This window comes from Mauremys reevesii, linkage group 3, assembly GCF_016161935.1.
Source record: "Mauremys reevesii isolate NIE-2019 linkage group 3, ASM1616193v1, whole genome shotgun sequence".
Taxonomy (NCBI): Eukaryota; Metazoa; Chordata; order Testudines; family Geoemydidae; genus Mauremys; species Mauremys reevesii.
The window spans coordinates 178,599,619-178,609,109 of NC_052625.1; the positions used below are offsets into that span (position 1 = coordinate 178,599,619).

The window sequence follows — 9,491 nt, forward strand, 5'->3', positions numbered from 1 at the left end:
ATCTGTATTGAACCCAATAACTTGTGCTTGGCAATACTGATTTATGTTTTATCCAATCTCAAGAGAAAAAAAAAATCATATCAGACCCCATAAAATCAAGATTGGCCAAGAAATCATGAGATTTTGTTTTTTTTAAAAGAGTGTGGGTTTGTTTTTTTAAATCTCCCCTGCCCATACCCTGTGTGTGAGAGAGAGATAATTAGTGTTGTTCACTCTCCCAGATTTATCAGGAAAGGTGATTTTGGTCTCTGCTACAGGAGCTCTTAGCCCCACTCACATCTGCCTGTCTCCTACCCAGTAATTAATTCTGCCCCCTATCAGTTTCAACACCCACATCTGTCAGTTAAACTCCCTCTGAGCACGTCCAGACTCACCTGCGCTCTTCCTGGGATTCTTCACCCTCTCTCCCATGTCAGGGGTGGGTGGGTGGGGGGGCTGTAATGTGATCCCTTTTATCCTTCCCAGGCTGGGGGAGGCAATTGCCCGAGTCTTCACCTACACCTCCCTCCCCCTTAATCTCTTCCCCCCCGGGCCAGGTGCTGCGGGGGAGGACAGGACCAGAGGAACTGTCCTACCCCTATTGCTCACAGGGCCGGAATGGAGAGCAGAGCCACCCTGAGCTGCTGGGTTTTTAAACTTCCTCCTGTGCAAATGGTTTTGGGTTGCTGAGGTGAGGGGGAGCTACCAATTGCAACTCTTGAAGTCTTCAAATTGAGACTGGATGCCTGTGGTTGAGCCTCTGATTGGCTCAAATTCACTACGGCTGGAGCTTCCTCATGAGACGAAGCTCCAGCCCTAGAGAAAAATCATGTCACTCATGAAAAAAAATCAGGAGAGTTGGCAACACTGAAAACTTGCTTGGCTAAAGCATATCTCCCTGAAAGGCATCCAGTCTCGATTTAAAGACATCAAGAGTGGCAAAATCCATCACTACTCTTGGTAATTTGTTACACTGATCAATCATGCTCACTGTTAAAAATGTGCCTTTTTTCTAATAGGAGTTAGAGTGAACAGGGTACACTTAGCTTCCAGCCTTGGGTCTTGTTATGCCTTTCCTTGCTAGACTGAAGAGTCTTTAAGTGTATAAGTACCTTGATGGGGAGAAAATACTGAGTGCTAATCAAGTCACCTCTCAGTCTTCTTTTTGATAAACTGAACAGTCTTTTTTTAAAGTGTGCTGTTGCACACCAGACATGTACACAGTGCTGGACTTGCCAATGCTGTGCACAGAGGTAAAGTCACCTCCCTATTCACTACTTCCCTGTTTGTACATCTAAGGATTATAGTTTAGCCCTTTTCGCTACAGCATTGCGCCAGAATCTCATATTGACTTCCTTGTCCACAATGATCCCTGAATTCTTTTCAGTCACTGTTTTCTAGGCTACAGTTCTCTCTTCTGTAGGTATGGCTGCATTTCTTGTTCCTAGATGTATAGCTTTATTTGACTGTATCAAGCTATCCAGTTTGCTTTGTACAGCTGCCCTGTCCTCCTCATTATTTACCATTTCATTTATTGGACCAACTTCTGTTCATGAGAAGGAAAAGCTTTTGAGCTACACAGAGCTCTTCTTCAGGTCTGGGAAAGGTACTCTGAGTGTCACAGCTAAATACAAGGTGGACCAGATTGCTTAGCATAACTCAAGGGTGACCAACCTGTGGCTCCGGAGCCACATGCGGCTCTTCAGAAGTTCATATGCGGCTCCTTGTATAGGCACCGACTCCGGGGCTGGAGCTACAGGCGCCAACTTTCCAATGTGCTGGGGGGTGCTCATTGCTCAACCCCTGGCTCTGCCACAGGCCCTGCCCCCACTCAACCCCTTCCCGTGCCCTCCCTTGAGCCTGCCATGTCCTCACTCCTCCCCGCCCCCCAGCCTCCTGCACACCATGAAACAGCTGATCGGGAGGGGGAGGTACTGATTGGTGGGTGGGAGGTGCTGGGAGGGGGGGGACTAATCGGGGGCTGCTGAAGTATTACTGTAGCTCTCTGGCAATGTACAATGGTAAATTCTGGCTCCTTCTCAAGCTCAGGTTGGCTACCCCTGGCATAACTAGTTAAAACATTTCAAGGGACCAAGGTGATGTGGTCCCATAACACCTTTGCAGTGATAGGTGTCAACCTTTGGGTCATGCCCAAATTTTATCAGCAACGATTTTATATTTATTTTTAGATCATTTGATGAAAATGTTGAATGACATTGGACCTAGTACCAATTCTGTGGAAGCCCACTAGCAACACCCCTATTTGATGATGATTCTCCATTGACTAGTACTTTTTGAGATCAGTTAGCCAGTTCTAAATCCACCTAACATGTCCTTTAAAAAAATAGCACTATACAATATCATTAATCAGAATGTTGTGTGGTCAAATGCCTTACAAGAGTATAAGTAGATTACAGCCACAGCCACCTTTATCAACCAAATTTGTAATCTCATCAAAGAATGAAATCAGGTTTTGTTTGACAAGACTTATTTTCCATAAAACTATATTGTCTAACTTTAATTACATTCCTAGCCTTTAATTCTTTCTCAATTGAATTCTGAATCACCTTTTCTATTATGTTGCCTGAGACCGATGCCAAGCTAACTGGCCTGCAGATACCTGTTTCTAGCTGTTGGCATTAATGCAATGCTCATTTCCACAACCAGAGGCAGATGAAGAGCTTGAGAGATGGTGTGTGTGTGTGTGTGGGGCATCTTAACAGCTGCTTTTCTCCCTGAGAAGGCTTTGATGAGGAGATCATGCAGACATGGGGGAGTGGAGATAGCTGATGCAGATTTTAATAGCTGTGGAATCCCTCTAAGCTGACTGGCAGTGCTGGAGCAAGATCACAAGCACAGCATGGTGGGATCACATTGTCATGCAGCTTAAAAGCTCTGGTTTAAACTTCCTGCCTCTTCTTTACATTCCAGACACACTCACACCAATGGACTGTGCAACCAAATATTTGATTAAAAACCAACCACAAGCAGCCCAGCTGCCACTACATAGAGAATGCAAATGATGATAAAAGTGAAAACAAAACCGACAGTAAAGCCAATCAATGCAATGTCACAGGCAATGGAATTGCACAGTGCCTGTGGATGTATTCTCCTTCCCCCACTGTTGTGTGGGGAGTTAGAGTGAACAGGGTACAGCTTCCCATGCACACTTCCATTCCAGGCATGTGGCGACTGGCTCTTTCTCCATTCCACCCCAGAACTTTCTGGTGATTATATCGGCTACAGGACATTGTACCATGGAGGAGAGTCCACTGGTGATAGCTGCATTGGGGACATGGGGAGGATCTCATATCTATTTCCTGCCAGCCTTCAGGCTAAGCAGCCACTCAAACTGTTCCCTCCGCGGCTCTTGGTTCCACTCCCTCATCACCCTGCCATGCTCAATGTATTCTGCCACCATTCTTTCCTCACTCCCCTAGTCTCCTTCTCCATGTCCTACTGCAGCATCTCCCTCTGTACTTCCAGCTGTTGGTTGAGTCCTTCTGCATATCCCTCAGTGGGTTGTCCCTAGCCTTTTCTTTTTCTTCTGCTGGTTCAGGGTCCCCACCCCAAGAGGTCTGAGTGGCTGCCTTGGCCCAACAGAAGTAGAAGGCCCTGTAAAGGTAATGAAAGGGCATATTATGTTTTTTATCAAGGGAAAGAAATAAAAGTTTCTCTCCTTTAACATTGTGTCACAGCAAGGTCACAGGTTGCAACTATTATCTCCTTGGAGTGCCTTTATTCCATCTGTCTGTTTGCCTGTTCAGAAGCAGCTGCAACCCCAGTCACCATCCCACCAAGACAGTGATGGTCTTAATGTTATTTCAAGCAGCGGTGGCAATGAAAGATGTTAATTTGTTGGAGAATCCAGACTGGAAGAGGGAACAACTTATCTAAGCCTGTGGTCAAAGACCTCCCATCTGTGATATTTCATTAGCTGTTGACTGATCAGCAAGTCAATTACTGGAGAAGGTTAGTAAGCTATTGGACAAGAGGGGAGATGTGGGAAGTTCACCCAGCCCAGGAATCTCATGGACCATCTTTTGTTCCTCTAGTACAAAAATCTCTCAAGCATCATCAGCCAGGAGTGGACAAAAATTTGGGTGAACATAAACAGAATGCTGCATTAGGATGCAGAAGCTTGCTTACAACTGAGGTGTCTACAGAACACCAAGCTCCCCTGCGCTGGGCAGCAAATCAGCAGTACCAAGATACCAAGTACCAAGAGACTTTTCAAAGTGCTCTGCAGTTAATGTGGCTACAGGCCACAGAGTGGGATTTATAATCTAGACGGTGCTTTAATGCTTGTGACAGCATGCAAAAAACAAAACCAACCCCCCCCCCCCAAAATAAAAACCTGAGTGCAGTATGTGTTTTATTTTGTATATATCTGCGGGCATTGTTTAGCTTATCTCAGCTGTGAACACAACAGCATGTGCTAGAATAAGTCAGTAGTTGGATGGTTACATTTCCACCCCCCCGCCATGATCGGAATCCATCTAGAATTACATGTGTCGGGGGAGGAGAGAAAGGGGTCTAGGGAAATGACCTGGATTCTGCCCTCAACTGAAGCAAAAGCCACCCCACAGCATCTACTATCCCCTATAACAATAATTAGTGCTCAAACCGGCAAAAACCTTCCCCTTAGGTTGTAATTTTCTCCCTAATAATCACAAAAATGGCAACTGCTTCTTATCCAGCCGTGACTGTTGCTCTGATGCTGCTTCCTCCCTAGTTCATTCCTCAGGCCCTTCCCTGATCAGGTCCATGCGTTCCAGGCCAGGGATGTCCTCCAATACCTCTGACCATGGCATCTGTTCCAGCTCCTCTGGTCTCTCTGCTGCTGGGGTCATCTCTGACCCTAATGGTCCCTCTGGCCCCATTCCAAAAATAATCCATTCAGCCTCAAGCCTGTCCAGCACAACAGTGGATTCTGTGTCAGGGAGTGTCGAGCATGCCATCAGGATCCTCACAGTAGGGGCAGATTGACCGGGAGTTTCCGGACTTTTCATTGGTGTCTCTTGCCTTGTGGTACGTGGTATTAACATTTTTTATTTCTTTCCTGCATTGAATTACCATCTGCTACACCCCCTCCTCTACCAGATGTTCTCCTAGGGATTCTGATTTTGGGTACTTTACTGACCTTACACTAGAAGTCCACCAGAACATTGGTATGCACATCTGGCCAGTTAGGACCATGTTGGAATGAGGATCGCCCAGATGGTATCTCTGTTCAAACATGGTTCAAGTGAGTGGTGCAGAAATGGAACAGATGTAGAATGTGGGATTTAGATGCTGACCTGGTGTGTATAAACTGGTAGGTGACTTCTGGTGCAGAAAAAGGGAGTTGAGAGAAAAGTAGGAAAAAGGCTTTGGAAAACTATCAGCACCCAAGTTCTGGGTCCACCTGTAGAGAAGATGCCCACTTTACATTAAAACAACTAATACCCACAGCCAGGCAAGCAAATGAGGTTCAAAGCACATATAAACCCAGATAAAAGCCAGGGCTGACCTTGCAGTGAAGATATACCCTAAGAGGCAGACAGCAGTTATAAGAAGTAGCCCAAGATGTAGTGAAGGAGGGAAAAGTAAAGTGTGAATGGAGTGTTTGAGGCTGGAATGGACACACATTTCACTGTTTAAATGCATCAGTGCTACCACCATGAGGTGATTTTCTGATATACCTATATAAAGGGGAGTGGATCCCTGCAATCAAGAGGTGAAGGTCACACAGTTGCTGGGAGAGACCTTGGTCGAGACAGTGAAACTGGACAAAAGTTTTTGTTTGGATTTTGGTTTACCATGGAAGGGGTGGAGTTATTAGTTTGTCAGGAGAGCTAAACTATCCTGGACAGCAAGTGGGATTTTACAAGACTGAGATAAATTTTGTACAAAATATACCTTGTGAGGTATCATTTGAAAAGTCAATATTCAGATTATCCTGTTGAAATACGTGTAGCAACACTTTAATACAGTAGACTCTCATAGCTTTACATAATGTTACCCAGAATTACAGCATATTTTGTAGCACCTGAGTTGGGGGTAATCCTCAATGAAGAAAGGGTGGTATGAGAGGGAGAGGCAGCACTTCTCTTTCTTCCATCTCTCTGCTCATGACATCAACGATCCTCAAAGAACTGAACTAAGGGGAAGTTGACCCAGGCATATGGTAAGACCAAACCTTTGCTTTTAAGTTCACTTCACTTATTAAGTCAGGTATTAGCTTGCATATTACTCTTATTTTCTTTTGTAACCAATCCTGACTTATGCATTATCACTTAAAATCTCCTTTTGTAGTTAAGTTTATCTTATTGTTTTATTTTAACCAGGGTGTGCACGCATTAAGGGTGTGGGGAAAACTCCATTTGGGATAGCAAAGCTGATGCATATATAATTTTCCTTTGAAATGACAGACTTTCTATGAGCGTGCATTGTTCAGTAGGGTGCTGGACAGTACAAGATACTCATTTCTAAGGGGAACAAGGCTGGGACTAAGAATTTGCAGGTATTGCCCTGTGTGTAATTCATGAGTGACTGATCAGAATGCTCCTGTGTTTAGCTGGGAGTGACTTTGCATGCTGGCAGCTGTGTGAGCAGGCCAAGAATGGCTGTTGGGGCAGTAAAGCAGTGTAAAAGGCACCCCAGGCTAGAGAGTTAAGGGAACACAGCTGTTCAACAGTCCAGTTTGTACCCTGGGGAACATAGGTGCCAACTCCATGGGTGCTCTGGGGCTCAAGCACCCACTGAAAAAAATTGGGGGGGTGCTCTGCACCCACAGCAGGGCTGAATTAATCTTTTGTGGACCCGAGCACCTGGACCGTGGCCCCGCTTCCCACTTTGCCCATGTTCTGCCCTGAGGCCCCACCCCTGCTTGGCCTCGTCCCCCTGAAGCCCCACCTGTCACTCTGCCTCTTCCCCTTGAGGCCCCACCCACCACTTGCACAGTGGGGAGGGGGCAGAGAGGAGTGAGCACCCACTGGCAAAAACAAAAGTCACTGCCTGTGCTGGGGAATGTCACACAGACTACCTACCAGCAGAGAAATGGAGGCATGGCTGCATCCTGACAGCAAGAGGCAAGGGATTGTACTACTGGAGTGATAATCATGTGCAGTGAGAACCCAGGAAATTAATGGTGGCAGGGCCCCATTATTTCCTTACACACCCTGCTAGGTAGGGAACCGCTATGATTCCCATTTTACAGATGGGGAATGACACAGATTGAGAGACTTGTCCAAGGTCAAACAGGAATTTTTGGACAGAGCAGAGAATTGTACCCAGTCTTCAAAATCCCAGTCTAATACCCAAACCACTGGACCATCCTTCCTATCTGATGTTGATTGGTGCTGTTCCAGGTCCACACCCCTTAAATGGGTATGTGGTATGCCAGGTAATTTTTGCCACTTTTCCCGGTGTAAATCTCCTAGGTTTCCCAGTGTAACACGCTATGTAGATTAGCATGTTCCCATCTCGTCCCTGTGGGACCTACTACCCGCTCTGTGGCTCGACGCTATTTCTGAAGTGTGTTATTGACAGAGGGCTGCAGGTGTCTACACATGGGGCAATAAGGACAGGGAGAAGCATAGCCACCTAAACCTGCCAGGTAGCAGCCCAAGTCCATTTGCAAGGGATTGCTACTATTTTACTTTTCGTTATACAGGGGAGTGGATCATTTATTTTTTCTGAGTTACAACAAGTACATTGTTACAGATACCTGGTTCTTAGTTTGGTTATGATTTATGACCTCTTTTTCTGTACTTGACATAATAGACAATTTATAAATGAGAAAATGTTGCTTTTCAGCAGGAGGGCCTGGAATACTTAAAATTACCTCATGCTTCAGGATCAAGATGACTGGTCACCAACACAGCTCCAACAGCACAACAGAGTGCTAAGCCTTCCCTGATGCTGCTGCCAACCCACCGCCGGACAACTGGGCCATGGTCGCTCCGCCCCTTCCCTGAGACCCCCACCGCTTTCTTCACTCCACCCACCCCTCCTGCAGATCCCCGCTGCTCACCACGTCCCTCTTCCTCAGGATGGGGGAGTGAGGAGCAATGTGGAGAGCCAATGGCCGTCAGACTGAAGAGGCTTGGCCGGGCGCTGAGGCTGGTGGAGGGGTCTTCAGTGGCGGGAGGAGCTAGCGCTTGGGGAGGCTGCTGGTGGATTGGCCTGGTGCTGGGGCTGGCCTGGTGCTCTGGAGGGAGGCCGGTGACTCAGCCCAGCACTGGGGCCGGCCCAGAGCTTGGGGAGCTGGCAGCTCCGCCCAGTGCAGCACTCCAGGGGAGGGGGGACAGCTGCAGCAGCTCAGCCTGATGTGCCTGGGCCAGGCTTTTCCTTTTATGGGGAGGGAGGGGAAGTTCAGGGCTCTGGCGTGTGGGGGGCAGGGCCTTGGGCAGAAGGGGTGGAGTTGGTGGGCTAGCCTCCCCAAAGCATGAGGGTAAAGCTCATTTATGCATCAGCCACAGTGATCTCAGGAGCTGGTTGAAGATGATGGAATGAACTCCCACCACTTTCCACTCTGAATGCAAGGTGGCACCTGTGTCACCACCAGTAGCCCCTCTGTCAATTTGTGATAGACCAAGTGCCAGCTCATGCCAAAGCCCCACTGTACTTGTGTATTAGTATAGATTCAAGTAATAGTTAAGTGTACAAGAGTGTATTTGGTGTTTAAACTTCATGAAAATGAATGGGATGTTACTTGCATTATTTTCACTTATCTATATCCTATTATAATATAATGGCAAACATTTACATTGTGTCTACCCCTGTAACTAAATAACCCATCAAACGAGAAAGAAGCCTTGTGGAATTCAAAAGAAGAACTGTAACAGAAAAGTGCTAATTTCAAAGCAAGTGGTCATTGTGTGTGATGGTCAGAGGTCAAAGACTAAGTGCATACTTCACTCTCCATCAAAGGAAAAGCCTACCTGGGTAGTGACCCTGTCAGCTTGTTTTCTGTGAGAAGAAGCTATAAGTATAGATTCAAGGAAAGAACCTTCATCCTTGGACTGTTTGTATCTGGTACACTTCCCTGTAAGAATCCAAAGTGGAAATCCCTAGAGACAATCTGGGTATCTTGAAAAGATTCTTGGGGAAACTGGCAGTTTATTACATCACTACCACCATTTGGAATTACAAACTGTGATGCACTGTGCATATACTTTACCTGCTTTAACTTCTCAATAACATTTCTTTTTCTTAGCTAATAAATCTTTATTTAGTTTACTATAGAATTGGCTGCTAGGGTTGTCTCTGGTGTAAAATCTAGAGTACCAGTTGATCTGTAGGTAAATGACTGGTCACTTGGGAGTGGAAGCAACCTAAATGTGATATGATCTTTGGTGAGAATGATCATTTATCACTAAGTCCAGTTTGTCTGGGTGGCAAGATAGATGGGAGCATATAATGGGACTCTGTGACTCCATGGTATTAACACTGGTATCATGATCCAGGAGTTCATATTTGGCATGGTGAGAACACACCACCAGTTTGGGATGTCTGCTCTGTTTTCT

At 46.2% G+C, this 9,491-nt stretch overlaps 1 long non-coding RNA gene across 1 annotated transcript; it reads right to left on the reverse strand.

The window, feature by feature from the left end:
• Nucleotides 1–2,978: 2,978 nt before the first annotated feature.
• LOC120400118 lies at nucleotides 2,979–9,059 on the reverse strand. Its single transcript, XR_005595544.1, has 3 exons — nucleotides 8,907–9,059; nucleotides 6,011–6,121; nucleotides 2,979–3,594 (listed from the first exon to the last, which is right to left on the reverse strand). It is a non-coding gene; the product is annotated as an uncharacterized LOC120400118 (long non-coding RNA).
• Nucleotides 9,060–9,491: the final 432 nt, after the last annotated feature.